This window comes from Lissotriton helveticus, chromosome 2_2, assembly GCF_964261635.1.
Source record: "Lissotriton helveticus chromosome 2_2, aLisHel1.1, whole genome shotgun sequence".
NCBI classification, from domain to species: Eukaryota; Metazoa; Chordata; class Amphibia; order Caudata; family Salamandridae; genus Lissotriton; species Lissotriton helveticus.
This window is the reverse complement of record NC_136060.1, coordinates 390,541,279-390,562,512: the sequence shown is the minus strand read 5'-3', so window position 1 is coordinate 390,562,512 and position 21,234 is coordinate 390,541,279. Positions and strand designations below refer to the sequence as shown.

At 44.0% G+C, this 21,234-nt stretch overlaps 1 long non-coding RNA gene across 3 annotated transcripts in view; it reads right to left on the bottom strand.

The window, feature by feature from the left end:
* The window catches only part of LOC144821495 (uncharacterized), a 786,063-nt gene that overhangs the window by 469,999 nt on the left and 294,830 nt on the right, over positions 1 to 21,234 (bottom strand). For 2 of the 3 annotated variants that reach the window (XR_013608371.1, XR_013608369.1), the window contains exon 3: positions 18,557 to 18,621. The exons of the other annotated variant lie outside the window; for it this stretch is intronic. This is a non-coding gene — a long non-coding RNA (uncharacterized LOC144821495). The remainder of the gene's footprint in view (positions 1 to 18,556; positions 18,622 to 21,234) is intronic. 3 annotated transcript variants of the gene reach the window in all.

The following is a 21,234-nucleotide window of genomic DNA, read 5'->3' as shown; positions in this document are numbered from 1 at the left end:
TTTTCTCAGAAGAGGTCAATGTTAACCAGCATTTATGTAGTTATCAATGAACTATCCAGACATTCTCATTTTCTTGCACTTTTATATACCCACATAATCCGGATTATTAGAGGCAGCAAAATATGTTGCTGTAATTGGAACCCATTTTTGCAGTATCTGGACCACTAAATATCACCAGTTTATGACTCACCTTAATTTCTACTTACTGTATCTTGTTGCTTACACCTTACCAGAATTCTTTCAAGCTGGTGCAGGCCAAGAACATGTAAAACAAGCCTTGCTCAGCCTTGTTTTATGTCCATTCTAGTTAGGGCACCAGGAATGGTGCAATTTTGTAGCTGCTACGTTTTTCGCATGAATACGAATTTGCTGCACCTGCCACATAATACATCATCTTCTGCATAATTTAGAGATGTTAATAAAAAATGTTTCTATCTCAAACAGAGACAAAGTTACTGCCACCCGTGTCGCTGTGGAATGGCCGGCCATTGAAAAGGTTAACGGTTCACCTTTCAGTTGCTGATTTGGGTGTTAAACTAATTCCAATGTAGAGAAACCTTTGCTCCTACAATGTTAATGTGAAAAAAATGATGTTGCATTATGCTGCATAATTTGCCTTTCTTGTTGCACAATTCCGTCACACTTGACACATAATTTGGTACTCTCCTGCCACATAATACCGGTAATGCTGTGAATACCCTGTAGATCACGAAGAAAATATTTCTTTTAACAAGTATAATCAAGTGTCCCCAACAAGAAAAGTTTGGAAAGCTGTGCTCTAAGCCTCGCTCATATTGCCTGATTACAAGTAGGCCGGTAATGAAATTATCACACCAGATAAAAATCCGATAGTAAGGTGTTTCAAATATATCAGGAGTATTATTTCTTTGCAAACAGGTGTTTACACAGGGTAGTGCAATTTAATGGTGCACTCATAATCAACCCCATAGTGTGTTCTCCATGCTTCCATCTTCACTTTCTCAATCTTCAGATGGACTTGTCTCAAAACGTTTAGCAGCTTGGTTGCCTCTAGTGACCTCACAGATGTATCATTTATTTCAATTAACAATAAGTAAACTCTAATGTCTTTAGTGGTTTTTTTTTTACTTACTTCTTCCCAGTAAATGATGACTCCATTATTCAGTAACTCTCCTATAATTTGAAACTCTTAGGTATTTAATAGTCAATTTAACACATGAACAACAATATTTTAACAAAAGAAGGCGTTCCTCCAGAGTCACATTATGTTATGTTATGTTATGTTAAAAGTTTGTGTAAGCGCGACAGCTGCCCCAGCAAAGGGGCGTCCCGGCACTAATAGATCATGTGCAGTACCGAAGAGGCAGGCTAAGCTGGGAGGAGCAGCCCTAAGGGGAGGAAACAGGAGGGTTTTGACGGCTTTCCGGAAGGTAAACAAATTCTCCATGCCACGGATGCTCAGCGGAAGGGAGTTCCAAAGCTTGGCTCCCAGTACCCGGAAGGAGCGACCACCAATGCGACATAATTTGGTACGAGGTACAGTCACTAGATGTTGTCCCAATGAGCGCAAACTCCGCTGGGGCACATATGGAGTAAGAAGCGGACATAGAAGGTCTGGGCACCTGGATTTAAGAATCTTGAATGCCATACAGAGAGCTTTGAACTGGATTCGGGAGTCAATAGGAAGGCAGTGCAGCTTTCTGATCGTGGCTCTGGCAGGGCATCTACGGGGGAGACCTACCAGGGTCCTAGCTGCCAAGTTCTGAACTCTCTGCAGACGTGATATCTCCGCTTTGTTCGCACCCAAAAGCAGCACACTGGCATAGTCCAGACGTGAGAGGATGGTAACCTGGACAATGAGCTGCCGTACTTTTGAGTAAAAAAACTTCAGTATCGGATTAAGGCCCCTCAATAGACCCACACAGGTGGCTGCCACTCTCTTGGTGTGAGTCTGGAAGCTGAGTGAGGAGTCCATCCAGACTCCCAAGTTTTTGACTAGTGATTTGCGTGCTGGCATGGTGACCAGGGTAGACGGTCACCAACATTAAGGCTCATAATGTCTGTAATACGTCCAACTACCCCGGTGGGAGGGGTAGTATTAGGGTCCCAGCATGCCTCTGCTCTTTTTTTCTGTTGGGAGATGGTTATCTCCAATTAGTTAATGAATTGGACGAGGACATAAGGGACCTGGGGGTAATACTGTATACTTTGCATTTGAAGTTTTGTAAAGTTCCTGGGGTCAGGAAATATTTATAAAACTTAGTGTATTTGCTAGCTTTGTCATGAAAAATTATACTTTGACAATTACCCTTAATTCCTCTTGTGAAATGTGTCCCACTAATACAGTTCTATGTTGGGGGGAGAGAGGGGGCGGGGGTGCTCTTTTCCACACTCCTTTAAGGAACGCCTACATTTAATATAGGACTGCCTCTGTCCCTTAAAGCCCCAAAAATATTTATCATTGACTGCAATTATCAAAATCATGAATTTCATTACTAAGTGGGTTTGTTAAAATAAAATGTATAACTTGGGAATTATGAACACTTTAGTGATGATAAACCAGCCAATCATTGAATTATCGTTTGTGCTATTTCTTAAAATAACCTTGGTTTTATTTGTCGATCTAGACCAAATTTGTTTTAAATATTTGTAACCATTGAATATTTGATTTGGATCTCAGTTAGATGGGATTGTAGTTCCAAATTCAGTAGTTTTAATGTTTCTGACTCTATTTGTTAATTTTATACCCTGATATTTTCACAAAGTTTGGGGATTTTTTTGTGAATAGGAGGAACATTTTGTTCTAGGCCCAATGAGTAAAGGATCAAATGATCTGCTTGAATTTTTGTCCTCAATCTATCAAATGTGAGAGGTATCATCTTCATGGGAGTTCTAATCGTCTAGACTAAGGTCTATGCAAACAAGTAAAACAATTAACACCTTGCTTGGTTCCTCTACTAAAATGCAAATAGTGTGTGAGAAACCCATTAGCCAACATTCGTGGATTTGGCATCTTAAGTAGTGCCTGGACTGCACTTAAATTGTGCCCTTTTAAACCGGTCATTTCCAAAACATTCCATAGATAGCGTCATTCTAATGTGAAGCTTTGGCGCTTTGGAGCAAATTTGCTCGCACATAACATTGTCCCATCCTGGTGTAATAGAGCTTATGACTATATACATTTTTTTAGTTTAAGTTCACGTTTAGATAATATAAAATATAACTTTGCAATCATACAGTGAAGTATTTGCACATCTAAACTCCCATTAGGTGTGCCTTTGCAGACTGGTCCAGTAGTACTGACTTGCACCTTTAAAGCAGAAACCACTGACCTGCGTGCAATGGCATAGCATGGGCAGGGCCAGAGTGGCGGTTGCCCTGGGCACAAAATTCTTAGGGGATGCAAAATGTTAAAGGAAAAAAATGTGTACTACTACTTTTTTCTTTTCAAATTTTGCGCCAGGAAGTGTCAACGGTCCACGGGTTACGGGGCGCAATACTTACCTTGCCCCGGTTGCTGGCAACCCACGCTACACCGCTGCCTGTATGGTGTAGTGACAGTACTTTTCAGCTTCAAGATCAGCTTCTCTACTCAAGTAGGCACAACCTGCTGATTCTGGTGCATCTACTTTAATATTTGGGGGCCAATTATGATGTCTGTCAGAAAGCCTCCGACCGACATCTCCGGTTAGATTTCCAACCCCCTAATAACAATGTTGGAGGTCAAAATTGAAACTGGACGGTCATTCTGGCTGGATTCCGATGGGCTCAAGGAGCCCGTTGGCCAGTCGGAGGCCCCAATGTAATCCCTGAAGATGGCGTTTCCGCCGTCTGGATTACGATGTCAGTTTCAGACAGGCTTTCCATGTCGGGCTTACCGACAAGACTGTTGGAAAGCGACTTTGGGGTCCCCTAGCAGGGCTCCTATTCCTCCACAGCCTCTGGTTCGGGGTCAAAGGGGCACATAAGGTGCCGCACTGTTAATCCCTGCATTGTATGGTAGGCATCTTGAGGTGCTAGCCATGCGGTGCAGGGATTAATAGACTCTCCCATTTCTCTATGGAAGCTTGTGCTACAGCTGGCACAAGCTCCCATAGAGAAATGGGAGTATGCAACCGCGTCACGAGCGGTCGCATTGTAATGGCGGTGAACTGCGGCGAAGTCCGCCCAACATATGTGCGCCTGTGCAAACGGCTGGCACACATTTCCTCCAACATTAATTTGGACCTAGAGCCTGAAACTGTCAGTGGTAATTACATCAGTGAATGATAAGCAGGCAACTTTGTGTGTTTTTACTAATGCGTTATATCATTCTTCTGCTGTTTCTAAGTGCTATAAATATTAGGCATTACTATGACCAAATATAAGGGTAATAAATCAGGTTAGCGACATCAGAAAACTGGGAGATGGAGCCTGCTTTGCAGGGGACACGAACTCTGACTTGGCGCTTCTGAGCTCTTCTTTGATAGTTTATTTTTTATTTATTTATTTATGCAGTTTTATATAGCGCGGACTTTACCCGAAGGTGTCAGAGCGCTTCACAAAAGGAACAGAAATGGAACATAATGAGAAACATTACAAAAGCATACGTTACGTTACATAAATAATAGTGACATTTGTGATCAAACAATATACATGAGGTATTAAAAATTGTGAGCAACCAAAAATACATGAGGTAGTAAAGATAATAATGACAATTGTGAGCAAACAGAATACATGAGGTAGTAAAAATTGTGAGCAACCAAAAATACATGAGGTAGTAAAGGTAATAGAGACAGTTGTGAGCAAACAGCATACATGAGGTAGTGAAAGTTGTGAGCAGCCAAAAATACATGAGGTAGTAAAAAGTGCACAGGAAGAAAAAAGTGACAAGTGTGCAGTTACAAGAGAGAACAAAGTATCATTTTAGGTGTAATACTGCAAAAGGTGCTAGACACTCAGGCACACGAACCAGCGTTATGTAGGCAAGGTGGCACTTGTGCAAGTATCAAAGATAAAAACATGTGAGAGGTAGGTGGCTAATACTGTAATTTAAAGCGCTGCTTCTGGTTAAGAATCAAACAAATGGGAGGGAGTAGAATAAAGAACAAACCCCTCTTCAAAAATAAATAAAATATGTCTGTGCCAAAAAAATGCTTAATTCCTATTCACGTTTTATTAAATAATTTGTTATTGGTGTATGTGTGTGATTTGGGGTGGGAAAGTGGTGGTTGGGATACACGGGAGTGTTCTTCGCCACCATGGAAAAGCCAAATTCAATTAAACATTTCGACCTCAGTGGTTTCTTTAATGAAGTCGTTGACTGTACAGTACATGGCTCTCCAAGTGTCTTTATTAATTCATTTGTTTTTCGCGCATTTTCAAGACATTGCTTCACATCTGAGCATCAGGCTGCCAGAGGTTCTGGATTTCCTCTTGATCATGGGGACGCTGCCGGGGGCACCAAGAGCAGGTTTAAGAGCTCTTTCATCACCTTCATTAAGTTTGGCACAAATAAAAATTTGAAAATGCCCGAATTATCTTGTAGATCATATCGCATAATCTGTTTGCTAAAGCTTGTCTGTAAATTGCTTGGAGCATCTCAGACCTGCCAACTTCGCAAACATTCCCACTGGTGAGAGGAGGCGGGGCCTCAGAGGGACGAGGCCTGTCGGGCCAGGGGCGCTTTGACGTCCTCGCAGCCACGCGGAGATATCGGAGGGTGCGGGGCCTGGTGGAGGTGGCAGGGTTTATGCCCAGCCTTGAACTCTAGCACTGTCCGAACAGCCAATAAAACGCGTCTGAAGCCGCTTCTCTGTCGTAGGCAGATTTCAAAACTCTCAATTAATTTCAAAAGGGCAGGGACTCCATTAGCGAGTGTTACGTCAGCTCTTCAAGGGGTAATAGTCAAGGCCACTGGAATTATGTGATTGCGCGGCCCGCGCGATTTTCAAATCATTATAGATTTGGCACATAATCCATCATCTGCCACATAATCTGCAGATGTTAACAAAAAATGTGTTTCTAGCTCAAATGGTTCAAAAGGTTCTAAAATCATTCAATCAGAAGAATGATTCAATCAGGACCTTTATCACATGTACTTGAAAATCAAGCAATAAAATACTTTAAAAAAAAAAAACCTACGGAAACGAAAGATGTCCCTTAAATCATAAGGCAATAATAAACACCCAAACCTGTGGATGATGAGTCAACAATCACAGTTTAGAGACCCAAAAGACAGACACAAAACACTCAGCAACGGGACCGTCAAACTCAAAGGGAGATTTATCACCCCTGAGGTTATCCAGGCGCTGGGGGCCATCAGAGAGATTAAGTGAGCCATTGCCCAGAGTCACATGATGCTGAGCTGGGCTGCTGCCGGTGATCAAACCGTGAGCCCCGTGCTCTGGAGTCAGCCTCTCTGGCCTCTGCGCCACACCTGCCCCACCATCACAAGAGCATTGGAAATGCAATAGGTCTCGGATTTATTTGAGTTAGAGCTAATGGCATTGTAAATGGCAATGTCTTTTAGCCATGTATTATGGAGTGTATGCATGTGGTGTGTAATGGAATTATGTGGTTTGGATTGGAATTGTTCACCCTGCACACTCACACACTGCTCACCCTGCACACTCACACACTGCTCACCCTACACACACACTACTCTCCACTCACTACTCTCCACTCACTACTCTCCACTCTCCACTCACTACTCTCCACTCACTACTCTCCACTCTCCACTCACTACTCTCCACTCTTTACTCTCCACTACTCTCCACTCTCCACTCTCCACTCACCACTCTCCACTCACTACTCTCCACTCTCCACTCACCACTCACCACTCTCCACTCACCACTCTCCACTCTGCACTCTCCACTCTGCACACTCACTCTCCACTCTGCACACTCACGCTGCACTCACTACTCTGCACTCTGAACACTCACTCTGCACTCACTACTCTGCACTCTGCACACTCACTCTGCACTCACTACTCTGCACTCACTACTCTGCACTCACTACTCTGCACTCTTCACTCACTACTTTGCACTCTGCACTCACTACTCTGCACTCTGGAAACTCACTCTGCACTCACTACTCTGCACTCTGCACACTCACTCTGCACTCACTACTCTGCACTCACTACTCTGCACTCTGCACTCACTGCTCTGCACTCACTCTGCACTCACACTCTGCACTCACACTCTGCACTCACTACTCTGCACTCACTACTCTGCACTCACTCTGCACTCTGCACTCACACTCTGCACTCACACTCTGCACTCACACTCTGCACTCTGCACTCACTACTTTGCACTCTGGAAACTCACTCTGCACTCACTACTCTGCACTCTGCACACTCACTCTGATCTCACTACTCTACACTCTGCACTCACTACTCTGCACTCTGCACTCACTACTTTGCACTCTGCACTCACTACTCTGCACTCTCTACTCTGCACTCTGGAAACTCACTCTGCACTCACTACTCTGCACTCTGCACACTCACTCTGCACTCACTACTCTGCACTCTGCACACTCACTCTGCACTCACTACTCTGCACTCTGAACACTCACTCTGCACTCACTACTCTGCACTCTGGAAACTCACTCTGCACTCACTACTCTGCACTCTGCACACTCACTCTGCACTCACTACTCTGCACTCACTACTCTGCACTCTGAAAACTCACTCTGCACTCACTACTCCGCACTCACTACTCTGCACTCACTACTCTGCACTCTGCACTTACTACTCTGCACTCTGGAAACTCGCTCTGCACTCACTACTCTGCACTCTGCACACTCACTCTGCACTCACTACTCTGCACTCACTACTCTGCACTCACCACTCTGCACTCACCACTCTGCACTCACCACTCTGCACTCACTACTCTGCACTCACTACTCTGCACTCACTACTCTGCACTCACTACTCTGCACTCACTACTCTGCACTCTGGAAACTCACTCTGCACTCACTACTCTGCACACTGCACACTCACTCTGCACTCACTACTCTGCACTCTGCACTCACTACTCTGCACTCACTACTCTGCACTCTGCACTCACTACTCTGCACTCTGGAAACTCACTCTGCACTCACTACTCTGCACTCTGCACATTCACTCTGCACTCACTACTCTGCACTCACTACTCTGCACTCACTCTGCACTCACTATTCTGCACTCACTACTCTGCACTCACCACTCTGCACTCACTACTCTGCACTCACCACTCTGCACTCACCACTCTGCACTCACCACTCTGCACTCACCACTCTGCACTCACCACTCTGCACTCACCACTCTGCACTCACTACTCTGCACTCACTACTCTGCACTCACTACTCTGCACTCACTACTCTGCACTCTGCACTCACTACTCTGCCCTCTGCACTCACTACTCAGCACTCTGGAAACTCACTCTGCACTCACTACTCTGCACTCTGCACACTCACTCTGCACTCACTATTCTACACTCTGGAAACTCACTCTGCACTCACTACTCTGCACACTCACTCTACACACTCACTCTGCACTCTGCACACTGAACACACACTCTGCACACTCACTCTACACACTCACTCTACACTCTGCACACTGCACACTCACTCTGCACACTCACTCTGCACACTGCACACTCACTCTGCACACTCACTCTGCACTCACTACTTCACAATCTGCACTCTGCGCACTATGCGCACTCTGCACTCTGCACTCACACTATAATAATCCTTATGTCCTGTAACCAAGGGTTTGCCATTATTGATATAGTTCACTGCAATAACCTACTTTTCTTATCCTTTGACATGTACTTTACTAAGAACCGGCATGTTAATAAATAAATAAATACGTGCGACGGCAAGAAAGCAGAGAAGAGAATGGGGCACGCGCGCCCGGCATCTGGCTTCAATTACCACGGGCCCACAAGCTTTGGCAGGGAGCCAGCATGCACGCACACACAGTTGAAAAAAATGAACTGGACAGTGCTGAATGCGCGCCCAGCATCTGGCTTCTATTACCTAGGCCCATGACAGCTGGTAATTGATGAATTATAGCCTTCTTCTGCGCGTCTCCGCACGGAATATGCAGGAAGTGGAGCAACTCTACAGCCTATGGCCTATTGCGTGCTGACTTCTAAAAAGACAGGCATGCAAGGCCCAATTGCCATGCAGATGGCAAAAAACGAACACGAAAAATCACGAGCATTCAGGAATGTTTGGGTTGCTTCTCGGAGACCCTGATTATAGGACTCTTGGGTCCGCCCACACTGCTTCGCAGTGTGTGACGTAGGCCCGAGCCCTAAAAAGTGCTTGAATACTAGTGGTGCATTTATAACATGCTGCTTTTTACAGATCTGATCTGCTTTTTGCCACTTTAAGGCGCTATCTGAGCAGCTATCACATCTATATTTAAATCTCAATCATGTCTCTGCTCCTGCTATAGCAACTCACATTGGGGCTTATTTACAAGTCCTGTGCACTGTCGGAACGTCACTTTTTTGTGTGATGTTCCGGTGGCGCACAGGGCTTAGCCCAATCTACAAGGCCAAGTAAAGCCACCCTGCGTGGCTTTTCATTGCCTTGTAGATTTGGAGTGAGGCAACGCAGGGCAAGTCGCTGCATTGCCTCACACTACGATGGGGAGGCGTGCCATGGGCATTACGGTGGGTGTTCCAATATAACAACCATGGCATTTGCCATATTCTCAGATTCACAACAAGCTGTCAACCTGGGAATGCGTCAAAAGCCTACACCTCCCCAGGGAAGGCGTAGGGGAGGCGTAACAAGGAGATATAATATAATTTCTCCTCGTTTTTTCCTCTTTATATGTGTGCTACATTTAGGAAATAGCCTCCGCTGATTATTTGTGTGCAGGATGGTATCCCTTCCTGCACAAAAACAATTATCCCTCTAACACGGACACCCTTGCACCATGGTACCCATGTTATGTGATGGTTGGGCACATCAAGACAACAGTGGAAAGCATTCTAGGAACCCTTGAAATGACTTATACCCAAGGGCAATGGTAGTAATCCCACTCTTGCCCCTTGATACCTGACGTTACCTTTGCTACCACTGGTCTCGGTGGTCATAAAGAGACTCCCGAAGCCCCTTAATAACAAATAAAGGCTGTTGAAGATGTATGGGTGGGGCAGGTGGGAAATCTACGAGGTCACTTGAGATCTAAGGGATCCTGGTTGCCACTTAGGCTACCCCAGGCATTTTGGTGAACTGATGGATGTCAGAAATTACATTGTTATACCATGTTTTTATGATCTCCACACACCGGTGATTCTTCCCAGCTGAACCTTGCAGCTTCCTACAAGCAGTGCCTCACATTTTTGCTACTTGTAAGGGCACATAACCTGATGATCTTCCGGGTGCCTATGATTTTTCTGATCTTTAGAGTGGAAAAGTTAAAACATCTATGTTATATTGTCAGCACTTGCATAGTGCACTTCTTATACTTTCGTGCTCAGTGTAGCACTTTCAGAATGTTGGTGACCCTTCCATAGGGTGCTAGCGTGCTTGGTTTATGAAGATGGGCTTGTGCACTGTATGATGTAATAATGGTTTATATAATTTACTCTTTCATGTTCCTAATGTGGAAACCACTGAAACGTCAATCAATCAATCAATCATATCATTTATATAGCGCACTACTCACCCGGAGGGTCTCAAGGCGCTGGGGGGAGGGGGGTCCGCTACTGTTCGAACAGCCAGGTCTTGAGCTGCTTCCTGAAGGCGAGGTGGTCTTGGGTCAGGCGGAGGTGGGTCGGAAGCGAGTTCCAAGTCTTGGCGGCCAGGTAGGAGAAGGACCTTCCTCCTGTGGTGGTTCTTCGGATGCGGGGGACGGCGGCGAGGGCGTGGCTGGTCGATCGGAGCTGGCGTGTGGGAGCGTAGAAGTTGAGACGGCTGTTGAGGTATCCTGGGCCTTGGTTGTGTAGGGCTTTGTGTGCGTGGGTGAGGAGTCTGTTCCATAGTATAGTTTTTGGTGAAGGCAAACTTTCAGCATAGTATACTGATAGTTTGATGTTCCTTTAGGGCGTATTAAGGCGCGGCTGGGTAGACACACCTGTGTTCTATGGATTCATTTAAGCACCAGTTGAAATGCTGCAACTAAGAAGCCTGAAGCAGTTTCCATTCTCACTCAATTGCTGGCATGTGTTGAGCAGGCTGGGTTCATGCACTTTCGGGATTGACAATGTCATTAATGATGTGCAGCGCATGTCACTCCTCAACCTGTCTCAACAGAGCCAGCAGTTTTCACGCTGAGGGTTTGGGCTGTGGTTCTGGACGAAACACTTTCATTTTAGCAATAACTTCAACAAGCTCTGACAAAGTCAGTAGGTCTCGCCTTTGAGACCTAGTGGCTATGCCAATAGATTTTAAGCAATGCTGTACACCATCCCCAATGCTCTGCAGCATGACTAAAGAGTAAAAAAAAAAATGCATTATGACATGGCCACATTTTGTAGGCCCACTCAAAACATTGATGCCAGGTGATGTCCTTACTTCTGGTATGGCACTGCCCACCTGTGGTAATTAACTGAGCTTTGCTGGAAATGACCATCTTTTGGGTACACCTCCAGATTTTTGCTTTCTCTACCCTATTTTTTAAATTTTTTATTGCAGACTTTATTTTCACTATCCAGGGGGGAAAAGCTTGTGTGCTCCCTTCCAAACATGAAGTAGCATTGTAAAACATGTCGTAGGCCAGCCACTGCAGCCTGCAGTACAATTCTATAACTGCTATTTAGACCTGGTACAATAAACCTTTTGCCAGCCTGAATCTTGCTTTTTAATATGTATAAATCACCCTTAAGGTAGACCTCAAAAGCTTAAAAAGTAGGACATGTATATTAAATGTTTTACATTTCCTGGCAGTGAAAGCACCCCCTCCGTCCCTTCTGCCCAAAAAAAGTTGTTTTTCACTGTTGCATGGCTAGCTCTCCCATAGACTGACATTAGTTTTCCTTATTATATTTAATAAGTGCTAAATTGAGAATGGGAACAGCTAGAAAGATACTTCTCCCACTCATTTTAATTCTAATTTAAAATCCTTTTTAATGGAAAAGTTCGATTTTAAATTACTATTTTGAAAATGCCACTTTTAGAAAGCTGGCATTTTTCTGCTAAAACAAATGTGCCTTCCTGCTGGTGTTCAGTGTCACATGACTTTTAATGGCTCTCCTATGGTGTGATGTATGTTCCTTCCAGACAGAGGACGAAAGGGCCTTGGGTGAAGGGAGTTCCTATCCTGAGCGGGATGTCCTGGGGGGGTTTACCCAGCCTCTTCACGAGCTTCAAAGAGTAGCTCAAGGACTGTACATAGGTATACATCCTTTACAACGCAACTTTTACCGCGCAGTGCCTTTACGACGCAACTTTTACAACGCAAACCATTACAACGCATTGAGCTGGGGGGCGCTCTATGATAGGGAATAGGTTTAATGTACTATCCAACACCTTCCCTACTATCCACGGGGACTGGAGTTGGAATAGTAAATTAAACTATTCACTATCCAGCGCCCAAAAGCACTATGCGTTGTAATGGTATGCGTTGTAAAACTTGCGATGTAAAGGTAGGCGTTGTAAAAGTATGCGTTGTAACGTCATACATCCCTGTACATAGAATCTTCCTGACTTCAGAAGATGCATACACTGTCACTGGCAACTGCAGGCGACACCTGAGCCTGACTGCCCTTTGTTTCACGAGACATACTTAAGCCAATTCCTGGGAAAGGGAAGAATTTACCAGAACCATTTTTGGGGTTAGACCCACAGGCAGGCACTCCTGCATCTGTGGAGACTCAGAAGGACTGCCTTGCTGTCTGAAACCTGATGGAAGACTGGACCGGCTTGCTTTGAAATCCAGAACCCCAGAAGTGAGTTCAAGGGTCAGTTGGCTGACGTGTGTGTGTGTGAGCTACTGGTGCAGAAAGGGAAGAATTCACCAGAACCATTTTGGGGGTTAGACAAAGAGGGTGCCCCCCCCCCCCACCCACAGACAGGCAACCTGCATCTGTGGAGAATCAGAAGGACTGCCTTGCTGTCTGAAACTGATGGAAGACTGGACCTGCTTGCTTTGAAATCCAGAACCCCAGAAGTGACTCCAAGGGTCGGTTGGCTGACGTGTGTGAGCTACAGGTGCATAATAAGCTTCCAGAGGTCATCTTCTGCAACTTTCCTGCAGACCAATCCCAACTGGAAATGCCATGAACCCTGATACTGGTCTCTGCTAGAGTGTGTCCTAACCCCTAAGAAATGGCCCCCAGTTCCTGGATCCTTGGCTGGTGTTAGAGTGTACTCCTCCTGTCCAGAATACACATAGCTGTATGCTTAGAAACTTCCCCAGAAGAATTCCCTCCCCGGTCGGATTCACATGCCCGGACGCCTTGTGCAGAGTTCCTCGCAATAACCATAACCGTCTCGACTCTACCCGCGAACCCGAACATACTTCCCAGAGGCCAATGAGGAAAATGCATCAAACTGCTGACTAGACTTTCTTGTATACAGACCCTGGACTTCGCCGGCACAGAACTCTATGCATCAACAAATACCACCTTGTGTATCCCGCCAATGCGATGTTCCGATTGTCAACCAGCTATTGATGCCGATAATTTTGTTGTGGGTAAAAGTACAAAATGGGCTTAAAATAGGGAGCCACAGTATTCAAATTGTAGTATAAAAAAAATTGAGGCTCCTCCGCTAAGGCGATGAAGCGTCACCCCACTGCTACTTCAGCAGTGCAAAAAATAAACATAAAATGATAATAGCAGGACGATATTATCATTTTATTTTTCTATGCGGTACTCAGAGCCAGGTCGGGCAGGGCTGGGCTCTGTGATGCCAGAGCAGAGTGAGGAGTGGTTTGCACTCCTCTAAGTGCGCATGACGGTTTGGCTGTCCCTCTTGGGTCGGCTAAATCGTCATGCGCACTTAGCATGTTGCACAGACTCGTGGAGAACATGCCCGCCCTCCCAGTTACTGCCTGAATGGCCAAAGAGGCCGCTCACACCAATCATGATGCTGCTCGTGCAGCTTTGTGATTGGCTGGGAGAGTAGGGAGCCTGAGTGCTTCTGGTGCTACCAGCCGTCTGATGCTCTTAATCTAAGAGGACGGAGGAGAGGCAGCGCAAAGGCGAAAGTATGGTTTTATCCTTCCTCACTACACCCGTTCTGAGGCAGCCGCCACTGAAAAAATAGGACATCAGTGTGGTTAACACCTAGCATGTCGTTCCCTAGCATCTTACACGTCACACGTACAACAACATTTAAATATAGGAATAATCCTGGTCTTCCTCAGTTTAATGTAAGAGGGACAGAAAAACTGAAAATGATCTTCAGACTTAGGGGCAGATTTACAAGCCCCTTGTGCCTCCTTGCGCTGCCATTGTGTCACTTTGTTTAACGTAACGGCGGCGCTGTATCTGCTCCATATTTATATGGATGCAGACGCTTCATATTTCTTCAGGCTGCGTCGGTTTTCACTTGCGTGAAAATTGCCTGCACCACCTCAGATTTTAATTTATGCAAGGTAGGTGTTCTTTCGGAAAAGCCTACCTTGAAAATGCTGCAATGGTATTTACAAGTTTTTCTTTTTGTGGCGCAGCCTTTGCCTGCGCAGCCAAAGCGTCAGAATCCCTACGCCTGCCAAACCCAGGCGTAGGGCTGACGCTTAGTGACTTGACTACAATATCAATCAAGTCACGAAGTAAGTGTCCCACCTAAGGTAAGGACATTGTCACAATGTGTGACATTACATGCTGATTTCGCACATACAAGTGGGCACTATGCCCACTTGTGTGCGTCACATCCAGGACCAATATGTTTGAGTGCTTAGTGACTTTGTCGCCTTTTTACACTCCAACACATTGGTCCCCATTCAGTAGTCGATGCTTCAGTTCAAACTGATGCATTGACTCTAATTTTGGCGCATTGCTGGAGTTGCGTTTATTTATTTATAAAGTTTTATATAGCGCAAACTTGATCCCGAAGGATATCAGAGCGCTTTACAATTTGAGGCAAAGGTAACAAATCAGAACATTAGTCTAACATGGGGAATCTAATGACATTGAATAAACTAGTACAAACATAACAGCTCAACATAACCTGAGTGCACGAGTAGGAATGGGCTATGCGATGGAGCATATAGAGATAAGGGGCGTACCTACAATAATCATATACAGGAATAATAACCAGTACCCAAAACAATAATCGAAACAAGAGTCAAATGGGGAGTCTAAAAGGTATTGAATCAAATGTTGAACATCTAACAGATCATTTATACACCTGGGTGAACGAAGAATGTGCTAGACGATGGAGTATAATGACTTAAGGGGAGAAAAATTCAATAATTATGTACAGGAACAATAACCAAACCAAAAACAATGTTCATATACAAGAATAACAACCGACACTATAATATGTCTGAGGAGCTCAGAACCAAATTCTGGACACTCAAAGTTCATGCCCTTTATGTCTCAGCACACCCAACCCATGTTTTGTTTCCTTCCATCTCTTCCCCACATGTGTAGCTTTCGGGCTCGTCCCCACCTGGGTCTCTTGCCTTCTCCTCCATACCCCCTCCAGTTCGATTCTCCGATGTTGCCTCTGTTCATTTGTTCTTCTTGCTCCCAAACTATGCCACAAGATTCTATTCACATTAACTATCAAAATTCAAGACACAAAAAGCACAACACGATCCTAAGGTGATACTCCCCTCTGCATGCCCAAAACCCCAGACCCCTACTCCCCTGAACAACAAAGCCTCTATCAACATTCCAACAGCACTACCGCAAAACAAGGCGTAGAGCAGTGGTCACCACTGCCCCCCACCCGTATCACCACACAGCACCACCCCACAGCACTACTTCTGAGATAACAGTTGGGGAAACACAATTTTTAAAAAAAATGTATTTTAAAAGTTTTATATAGCGCTGGCTAGACCCCGAGGTATCAAAGCATTTTACAAGAGGAGAGAATACATAGCAAACATGGCAAACAAGTAGATGAAAGATAATGAAACATCAGGTGAGATATACAAATCAGAATAGATAAACATAATACATAGCAAACATGACAAACAAGTATATAGAAGATAATGAAACATTATGTGAGATATACAAATCAACATAGATATTCAGGTGCAAGAGGTATACATTTCCCACTGTAAGTGTTTAGAAGGGATGCCAAATTTACTGTCAACATGTACTTCCAACTTAGGGTGTCAAATGCCTGATGTAAATCAAGGGATTTGCACCTGGCTCCTTTGAGTTCAGTAGGAGCAGCATCCATTAAAAGATGTGATCGCCGTATGTTGAAGGATGTATTGCGTCCCGGTACAAATGTGTATTAGCTGTGGCAATAATGGGAGTAATCGGCGGTATCCTGTGATATCTTTCTGGTCTCTACCTGGTTTTGTGAGTGAGGTCACTAACGGCTGCATCATGGACGGTAGTCTGCCTATTTGCAGAGCTGTATGATAGTCATTCCAAATAGGGGACTAGTTGGGCAGAAAAAGTGGCACAAAAAACTCCACTGGAATACATTCTAGGCCAGGTATTTTATTGCGTGGGAGTTCTTTAATAGCTTCGGTTTCGGTGACTGGAACCACTAGTGTTTTTTGGTCAGCCGCCAATAGGTGCAGGTAATTGAGATGTTTCAAGAAATCCTCTAATTTTTGATTTTCTATCGCTTGGAGTGGGGGCTTTTTTATAGTGACTTGTAGTAACTACAAAATGCAGACTTGATCCCTTTATGTGTGGTGACATTAACCATTACCAAGCAATAGGGCGTACTTGCAGTTAGTATCAATTTGCTTCAATAAAACTTCAAAGAGTAGTCCAGTTTTTATCCATATTGCAGCCCCTCGTGTAAATAGGAGAATGATGTATTAAATATCTGTCCCCTCAGTTTTTTCTGTAATTTGACGGCTTCGGAATTGGTGAGGTGCGTTTCTTGAAGGAATACTACATGTGCTTTTCGCCTACGTAATTAAGCAAATACCATATGCCACTTGTGCATTGCCCAGCCCCTGAACATTCCAGGTGGTTATATTGTATAGTCCTGAAGTATCCATGTGTGTATGTACGTTGTTGCGATTGCGTCCCATATACCCAGGAGTAAAGGGGGAAGTTTGTCCTCCATAACGGTTAGTGGATGGTTTTCATGCCAACTTCAGCAATGCGCAATAAACCCTGCGTCATGTTGCACCGTAATGTAAATACGGTGCATCCATGGCGGCGCAAGAGTTTCTCCCGCAGGCTTAAGAAAACTGACGCACTGCTGCTTTAACGTAGCAATGCATCACGTCTTGTAAATCTGCCCCTCAGTGCTTAACTCCCATAGGAGACAGGAGGGTAAAAATAAGGCTAGGACTTCAGGTATCTGCCATCAACAACAAGCCTCTATCTGGATCTAGCCAGCAGCCCAACCCAAGGAGGACTTCTCTTGACAATAAATTTCTACGTGTGAAAGTAAACCTTTCCACCGGGACAAACCTGGTCCCTATATCCAAACTGTGCTCCATTTTGGTAGGCTTTAACTTTTGGCCTTGAACCAGTCTAGCAACAACAGATAACTGCAGTTGGTGCTTTGTGCTTTTTGACACTATTTTTACTTCAAAGTTTAAAAAATCATGGTTCTGGATTTACTTATTGGAGTTTTGTTGTTTTGGTGTCATATATATCTTCTATGTTTATACATGGGCTTGGGATTTTTTTTGCATTGTTTTTTCACTCTATTGGTGTTGTGTGCTGCATAAATACTTTACAAATTGCCTCTGAGTTAAGTCTTGCTGCTTTTGTGCCAAGCTACCAGAGTATTAAGCACAGGTTTATTTAGTGAAACTTGTGGTTCACCCTGTCAAGGACCCTGCTTGTTACTTAACTGGGGCCCTCACCCCTCTCAACCAATAACCCAATTTCTTACAACATTCTTAAGATCATGCTTATCTTCCTTGTTCAGATTGGTGGTATTTCCCCACCTCATTTTTCTCTCTCATGGTGCCTTCTGTGCCAGCTGTAATTAAACTCGGGGAGCTGGCGACGAAAGTGACAGAGTTGTAGAACCAGGACCCAGCACACAAATCCAGCCTCCAGGGCTTCAGACCACTGGTGCTTCAGCCAGTGGAATAAAAGACCTGTCCTGATCTGCCCTCAATTAACTAACAGGTGACTTTTGAAAAGGACAAAAGCACCTATTGAAATGATATTACCCCTTTTCTTTGCCTTACATCTACATTCTCTGATATCTGCTGAACATATTTATGAAAACATCACCTTCACCTAACCAGTGCACTCTGAAACGATCAGAAGATGGTAAGACGCGTCAGAAAAATAAATCTGGCATATGAAAACAATATATAATATAACATTATTGTCAAAAGTACTATTGGTATTGTCACCATTGTTATTATTACTAGCAGTGGCTGTAGAACATTATTATTATTTTTAATTATTATTAGAAATTCGATTGTTCTATTATTATTATTATTATTGTTATTGTTACATACAAAACTAGAAGACATAATTGAACACCCAACAGCCATTTCCAAAAATACAAACTCATAGAACTTGAAATACTTGCTTACCTTTCAACTTTGCCCGTTATTAGTCATAGAGCTATTTAAACCAACTGCGTTCAAAACCGATGCATCTAAAATAAAATATGAAATATAAACAGGCCACTGGAGTTATGTGATTCTGCTGCAGCAGCTTTTTTTTGCATATTTAGGGATTTTCCACATTTTCCACATAATCTATCATCTGCTGCATAATCTTCAAATAAGAAAAAGGTTTCCAGCACAAACGGATCAAAAGTTAGCTAAAACGTGGAGACACGTTTCGTGCGCAGGTTAACTGGTCATCTTTTTAGTTGTTTATGTTTGTATTTGGTTGTTAATCTGGAACTATTGTGGTGAAATCTTTGGGGAAACATCATTTACTACGAAGGAATTACCCCGCATAACATTTACCACGCGTCACTCACCACGCAAAGGTCTTTTCCACGCGTATGCCTTCAACGTCCGTCTTTACCACGCGAGTGGTATTCCTTCCTGTCGTTCTGCCTGTACGGTCTGCGTGGGCTTGGGGGGGGGGATTTAGGGGCTGGGGGGGCTAGGGGGGAGTTGGGGGGCGGGGGCTAGGGGGGGTTGGGGGGGTCTCCCCCCCACAAAAAAAAACAAGCGGATAATAATAAATAAATAAGAATAAAAATTTATAAAAAAAACGCTCTACAATGCCTCAAAACGAACAAGGAAATAGCCTCACCAACAAGGAGACGTGTACGTCATAATTGAAGTCCTTTATCAATTTTGATAGACGTGTTTTGACGCTTGTTTCCGTGGTCGGTGGAAGAAAGGGCTGATGGGGAAAGACGTACAGGGGTCAGATAAGAATCTAAACTTTATTAATTAAGGTATTATTTAAGCGCATTATGAAAAAAAGAAGAATAAAATGTAAGGGAATCTGTTGTTTTTAATTGTTTAAAACATCGATCTTTTCCTTCGTACTGCATGTAGCCTATCAGCATCGTTATGTAAATTTAAATGGGACGTGAGATGTTTCGTAACGTTATTTTTGCGGAGTAAAAACATGCGTTGTCAAATGCTGCGTGGTAAAGACACATGCGAACTAAAGTTCGCGTGGTAATGCCATGCGTGGAACTTGTCTTCGTGGAAAAATCATATATTCAAATCTTTGACCAGACACTATTATCATGTGTCGAAAATATGATAGTTATACTTTCAGAAAAGTGCGGCATTGTGCCGCATATTTTGCCTCTCCTTGTCGCATAATTCAAGTTCAGTCAACCTTCCTGCATAATTTGCTGCTCCCCTGACTTTAAGGCGATTTCGTACATTTTTAAGCTTGTTAGGAGCAGCTGTTTAAAACTGAACCTTCTAAAACTTTAGCGATGACTTCACTACTGAGCTGTCAGCTCAAGATGCACACACTACCAGCAGACCACGCGCGATGCATTGTTTGCCAGCAGGTGTTAAAATATAAAGGGGGAAAAAAGGAATGGACGAAAATATCATAGGGTGTTCCACAAAGAAGACCGTCGCGCGGTGATGTAAAGTGATCCGGCGGCGGAATCAAAGCTCTGGCTGTTTTTGGCCAAACAGTCCTAAAGTGCTTTAAGCTGAAGGCCCAATTAATTAGCATTCTGAGTGCTGACATTATTTCACCAACTAGTGACATGTCATTCAATAACCTTGTAGCCGAAGCTCTGGCAAGGGCGCGCGCCTGTGTCGCGGTATTCAATTACCGCTCGTATTCACGCTCGCTTTTGCCGGGCTCCCTCTGTACCGTGGGGCGAAGCAGCAATTAGGCGGCAGACATTCGCGCCTGCAGCTTCAAAGCGCGGGACCTTTACTTTCATTTTTTTTGTATCTAGCAGATAGGTGTAAAGTTTCTTTCAACTCATGCCAGACAAACATTGAATAATAAACTCGGCATTTGGCGCGCTTTTTTTTCATCCTCTTTGCTTGGTTGATGAAGCCAAAGTTAAAACCTAACCTAAGGGGCGGGGCCGAGGGACGTGCGTCACGAGGGGCCTTGCTCGCTTGGCTTCTTAAGATGTTTAAACAGCAGCATATTCGGGAAACGTCCCACTCTGGCACTCAGAGGTTTCAGTGGCTGTATCCCCCTTGGAGGGCTACTGTCTGTTCGTTTCAAACATGTAATTAAATATATACTTTTGGAAAGTGAAAGAAGCACTTCGCGTGGAGATGTTGAAAGACTTCTTACACAATGCACACAGGGATTATCATTTTCTCTCTCGCTTTCTCTCGGCTTCCACAGAACAAAAGAACACACATTTTCTGAAGTGTGCAGTAGCAATGTTTGATTCAGACAGCGTGCACTTGAGAGAGCAGGATAAAAGGGAAGTACCAGTACAGCAGCGAAAGGATATAGGCGTCCAAGTGCATGAAAGGCTCAGAAGTGGCAGTGGGCCCAGTAACAGGTCCCCAACACTTTATGGACAAAGACACACACTAGAAATATCTGTTACCTCCTCGTCCGTCTTCTTCTCACAGTCCTTACGTATGAGTTTATCTCCATTCATGCAGAACCTAATCACCAAACTTTACTTATCCTTCCCAATCTAAGATGGCCCCCATACCAAACGATATATATATATATATATATATATATATATATATATATATATATATATATATATATATATATATATATATATATATATATATATATACATATATATATATATATATATATATATATATATATTCACTGAAAAAAC